A 6000-nucleotide genomic window follows, 5' to 3' on the forward strand; every position below is an offset into this window, starting at 1 on the left:
ATTAATTAATCATTGTTTATCATCTTTCTCTGCCTACTTCATTGTAAACTTCATGAAAAGATGACAACAGTAGGAGTAGCAGTACATAATATATCTAGATGGCATGAGCTTCAAAGAAGAGAAGATAGAGGAAGAAAAGTAATAAGGAAGTGCCAAGGAGAAATGATAAAGATAAGTAATGCATCTCCTGCCCTGGAGCATGTGAAAAATGACTAATAAAACAAATCCCACTGGAAAGGACTGCAGCACATTGGATGGTGCATAGTTCTCAACTGGGTGAAATAGGTAAAGGGAAGATTCGAAACAGAGGATGAGAATATAGAGGAGTTTGGGGATCACTTATTTTGTAGTCTAAAAAAGCACAGTAAAACTTTTGTCAGGATGTAAAGCCTTGGGGAAATGATTCACATCAGGTGCTATACACATTGGTATGGGAATGACAGTTGCAGGGAAATAGATGACCTGAAAAACAGATTTCTGCTGTAGAACAAAATAAATAGGTAGGCAAGGCAAGACTGCTTGATTGCTGAGGCTTTCATAGAGGTAGGGCAGCTGGTTCAATAAGTGGTTTTGAATACTCTGTTCCCAACAAAGTTAGTGATACTTGGAGTGAACATATATTTTCTTGTTAGATTAATTTAATGCTTAATCTATGAAGAAATTGATTTAGACAATCAACCAATAGGAGAAAAGTAATACTTTCATAAATTATTCTTTGTTGGGGCAATTTCTTTGGGCCATTTCCATTATAAATTCACTATAAATTCACAATGGTTTATAATAATACTTGCAAATAAAATGCATTGTCTCAGCTGTAAAATAAGATTAATTATTTCTAAATTGTGTTGAAGTCATATGATTTTATTCTTTTGTTCAAGGCTGGGTGGCAAATTGTTTTTTGCTTCTATATTCCTTGTTTAATCTCATTGGAAAATCAATTATGAAATTGTGACGAGCTGAAGACTATGGCCACAGAATTTTTTAAATGTTGATGGTGAGGTCTGATAGCTAAACAGAACAACTAAACAAAGCAAAGGAGTACTTATCGAATCATTATTCCCCTGCTTTAATTGTTTTTTATATTCTAAGTTAATGAATACTTTTGAACCACAAATTTCCTCATAAATCCCACTGAAAGGGATGCAACGGTCATACTGTTTACAAAAAAGCAAATAATTGACTCTACCTCCTTCATCAGAATCATATGAACCTCGCATTTGTATTTTGATCTCTGGCTGCTGCAAAGGAGGTTATTGGAGTTTCTCATATGCCCTCATGGATTCCCATTACTTCTATTTCCTTCTACCCCTTCTATATTATCTCCATTGAATGACTAAATGAAATACTATGTGATATTTTCTCCTGATATTAACCATGGAATTGTCATAATAGATGGGAAAAATGATCCAAATCTGAATCGTTAATATCAAATGTTAAGTCCCTATCTAATTTCTTAATGTTGGATCAGTTCATGTAGTGTTCAGTCACACTACAGACGATTGCCAGTGACTTAGACAAGCAATAATAATTAACTCAACAGATATCAGTGTGAAGAGAGTTGCATTAGGAACCATGGCAAACTCAGTGGAGCAGTTATGGTTTATTTAAGGTTGGTATTTTTAGATGGAGAAGCTTTGTTTGTTTGTTTGTTTGTTAGAAGCAGGCATGGACCTGGTCAGCATTAGAAATAAAACTTATAGTAATCTACTGCTCTATATTTTAAAATTAATTTATTTTGATGGACATTTTAATTGAAGCTAATGATATTTTAGTTAAAGCTTGTGCCCATTTTTTTCAATCATCATATTTTTTTGCCAACTGCATTCAAAACTTTTAGGTTGTAGATGTGGCTACTAGTATCTGGATTGGAGAGGGAAAAAAACTTTATTTAAACAATGTAGTCAGGGAACTCAGTGACTGGATGATTGGTAGAACATTAAGACACGTTTATATTGATTAATTACATAAGATATACTGGGCCACTGGTAAAAGGTAATTGAGTGTTTCATAAAGGTGGGGAGACAGTTTTAGTCTATAGAGTATGGACTAAGAAGCATGATAAAAGATGATAACAAAATAACTGTCATTATTTACAGATGATAGAATCCTTTATATATGAAACTCTAATTATTTTCAAGTGCAGAGGCATTATTTTATAGGCACAATAATTTTATAACAAAATTATAATATTCTATTAAGAAACATTAAAAAACTTAAAAAAATTAATTAATAGGTAGTTTTAATACCATTCAGATGCTAATTATCTCATAACTGACTTATAGATTTAATGGAATTTCAATCAAGAGGCTTAATAGAATTTTACACAAAAATTGATATTCTGATTCTAAATATATTATGTGAACGACAATATAGGCCAGAATAACTAGGCCACTTCTGAACAGGAGGAACAAGGGATGGTGATTTGCTATTACAGAAATTAGGACTTATTGTGAAGCTATAGTAATTAAGATACCGTTGTATTACTATTGCAGAAATAGATATACTATTTTATGGGTTCTTCATACAACCAGAAATAGTGGTATGAAGAATGCATACAAAGACCTAAGTTCTCTGGAACTTTATCTTATGAAATGTGTTGCATGCCATTATCAGTGAGGAGACGTAGTGTCTCTTAACACATGGAATTAAAAAAAAGATTATGTGGCAAAAAATAAATGTATATAGTGAAGGCACACCACATATACATATATATATATATACACACACACACACTCATATATGTAAACTTAAAATATATTAAAACCTAATGTGGTTAAAACCACCTTTCAAATTTCTGAATAGGAAAAAGGTGAATATTGAGGTAGGAAAGTATTACTTTAAATTACCAATTAAAGGAAGAATGTATGAAAATTTTATTATATTTAAATCAAGACTTCTTCTCATAAAAAGAAACCCTAAGGAAATTTCATAAAAGATGTTATACATTTGCTAAGGATATTTGCAATTTTTAAAACCAAGAAACAATTATTATTAAGAATATCTAAAGTACTCTTACAATTTTACAAGAAAATCAGAAGGAATAAAAAAGTAAAAAAGTGGTTAAAAAGCATTAACAGACATTTCTCACAAAAAAAGAATCACATATGGCCAATATATGCTTGAAGAGATATTCAATGTGTCTAATTCAATGTGTCTAATGATCAGAGAAATTCAAAACAATACAATCATCAAATAAAATTTTATACCCATTTAATTGGCAAAAAATAGAAAGCCCTATATTAGTTTTCTATTGCTTCTAATTAAAAAAATACCACAAACATAGTAACTTCAACAACATATATTTATTACTTCACAGTTCTGGAGGTCAGAAGTATGAAATGGGTGTCACAGGGCTGAATTGAGGTTTGTAGAGTTATATTTTTTTCCGGAGTTTCTACATAATTTCTAAAGGTTACCTGCACTCTTGCTCATTAGCTCCCTTTGTGTTCAAAGACAGCAATGTTTCTTGGGTCTTTCTCACATGGTGTCACTCTGACTTTGACTCTTGACTACCTTGTTCACATATAAAAGGACCATGTGATTACACTGATTTGCAGACAACTGCAGGCAGCATATATCACCAGCATATATCACCATTAGAAATAATTCAGAAAAATCTCCTATGTTAAAGTCAGCGAGTAGTTATCTTCATTCCATTTCAACCACATGTCTCCCCCTTCCTTGCCATATAACATAACATATGCATACGTTCTGGGGATTAGAAGAATATGGACAACTTTGCGGGAGCCATTGTTCTCCCTATCACAGTATCCAATAACAAGTGCTGAAGAAGATGAGAATTCATAGTCTTTTTTATTTACTGCTAGCTGACTGTTAAGTGACAAAACCATTTCATTAGGATGACAAGAATTATATGATAACAAATAGCCTCATTATCTTAATAATTTAACAAGCTAACAAGTTTATTTCTTGATCAATACAATATCCACTCTAGAAGAGATTGTCAAGATGTATACTTAGAAAACCTGCACATCAATTGCACTCTTAGGTTTATATCTAAAATAAATGTTTGCTTATGTATTAAGAGGCTCATTTACCAGCTTGTGAGAGCTGGAAGAAAACACCCATGAAACTATAGTATACTCACATACCGAATACTGCATCTCAGCCAAATGAATAAAACGCAGTGTATCCCCAAAATGAGTATTACATTTCAGCCAAAATGAATGAACCATGTAAGCCAGAAAGGCAAAATAATGTTCTGGGGAAATGACTTGTTTCACACTGTATCAGATTTCAATCTTATACGGGGGAAAAATCATAATCATTCTTTGTTAAATAAAATGCATGTTTATAAAAGAAAAAATAAGAGGAAATAATTCATATTAATAAATTTTAAGACAAAATTTCAGGCATCGTTTTTGCTTTGAAGTCCTTCAGGAATCATCCCCAGGTAACTTGTGTTTGCAATCTACCTATGTCTTTTTCACATACTTCATTGCATTAAGTTGATATTGTTTTCTCCTGAATCTTTATCTAGACAGAGAGCTCCTGAAAGTATCTAATTTGTGTTTCTCTTTATTTCCAGCTTTTAAACCATGGGTATATAAATTTATTATGTCAAAAAATTATTTTGCTAACCCCATAGAGTCTGTGTCACAAACACTAAATTCTGATACTGTAGTCTGGAAGTAGCAATAGACAATATATAAGGAATGGCTTTGGATGTGTTCAAATAAATCTATATTAATAAAAGCAAGCCAGTGAATGCATTTGGCCAAAGTCATAGTTTGCCAAAGGCCTGTCCTAGAATGACCCCTTATACCCTGTGGACACAGAAGTGTGTTGCTGGATTAGATAGCTGATAGGTAAGTGGTTTACACTTGGAACTAACATGCATTGATTCATGTTGTTACAATTGAAATGGTTTAACCAAAATGTGAGTCCACAAGCAAATTAACAAGAAAATGAGACTTCAATTCTGTCTAATTTTTTTAAACCCATACTGTAATTTATAGTGACATGAAATAACACATGTTCATATGTGAATATGTGTTATAGTATGTCTTCATGGCATCTATCTACTAGTTTTTTATTGACCGTGCAGCATTATATAAACCATTCCAGAAAGAATTGTGAACAACACATGCGCTACCCAACTTTCTTTAATTTTTGTATTTTTCAAACTTTTTTTTTTGTTTCAAGTGTTTATTTAAATTCTAGTTAGTTAACATATAATGTAGTATTGGTTTAAGTAGTAGAATTTAGTGATTCATCACTTACATATAACATACAGTGCTCATCTTGACAAGTGCCCTCCTTAATACCCATTACCCATTTAGTCCTTCCCCTGCCAACCTCCCCTCCAGCAACCCTCAATTTATTCTCTATAGTTATGAGTCTCTTATGGTTTGCCTCCTTCTGTTTTTTTCTTCCTTCCCTTATGTTCATTTTTTTTGTTTCTTAAATTCTACATATGAGTGAAATCATATGGTATTTGTCTATATGACTGACTCATTTCCCTTACCATAATCTACTCTAACTCCATCCACATCACTGCAAATGGTGAGATTTCATTTTTTGATGGCTGAGTAATATTCCATTGTATATATATATACCACCTCTTTTTACCCATTCATTAGTGCCCTACCCTATTTTCTAATGCTAATTTTATATATACGTATAAACATTCTACATGTGGTCAATCCTGTTTTCTCATTTTTTTAATTTTTAATGTTCTATTTTATTCATTATTTTGGTTGTGTGTATTGCTTTCTCCTTCTGTTTAGTGATTATATTGTTTGCTTGTTTATTTCATTTAATATTTGGAGAGTCAACCACGTCTGTGGGAATCCCTTCATAATTCTCTAAAATATCTCAGCAATATCTATCTATATCTATATCTATATCTATATCTATATCTATATATCATCTATATCTATATCTATAATCTACACACACACACACACACACACACACATCCTGAATTATATCCTTAAATATCCTTAAATTAGGGATAAATATGGTTTCTTTATGGTG

This window comes from Acinonyx jubatus, chromosome A1 (genome assembly GCF_027475565.1).
Source record: "Acinonyx jubatus isolate Ajub_Pintada_27869175 chromosome A1, VMU_Ajub_asm_v1.0, whole genome shotgun sequence".
Taxonomy (NCBI): domain Eukaryota; kingdom Metazoa; phylum Chordata; class Mammalia; order Carnivora; family Felidae; genus Acinonyx; species Acinonyx jubatus.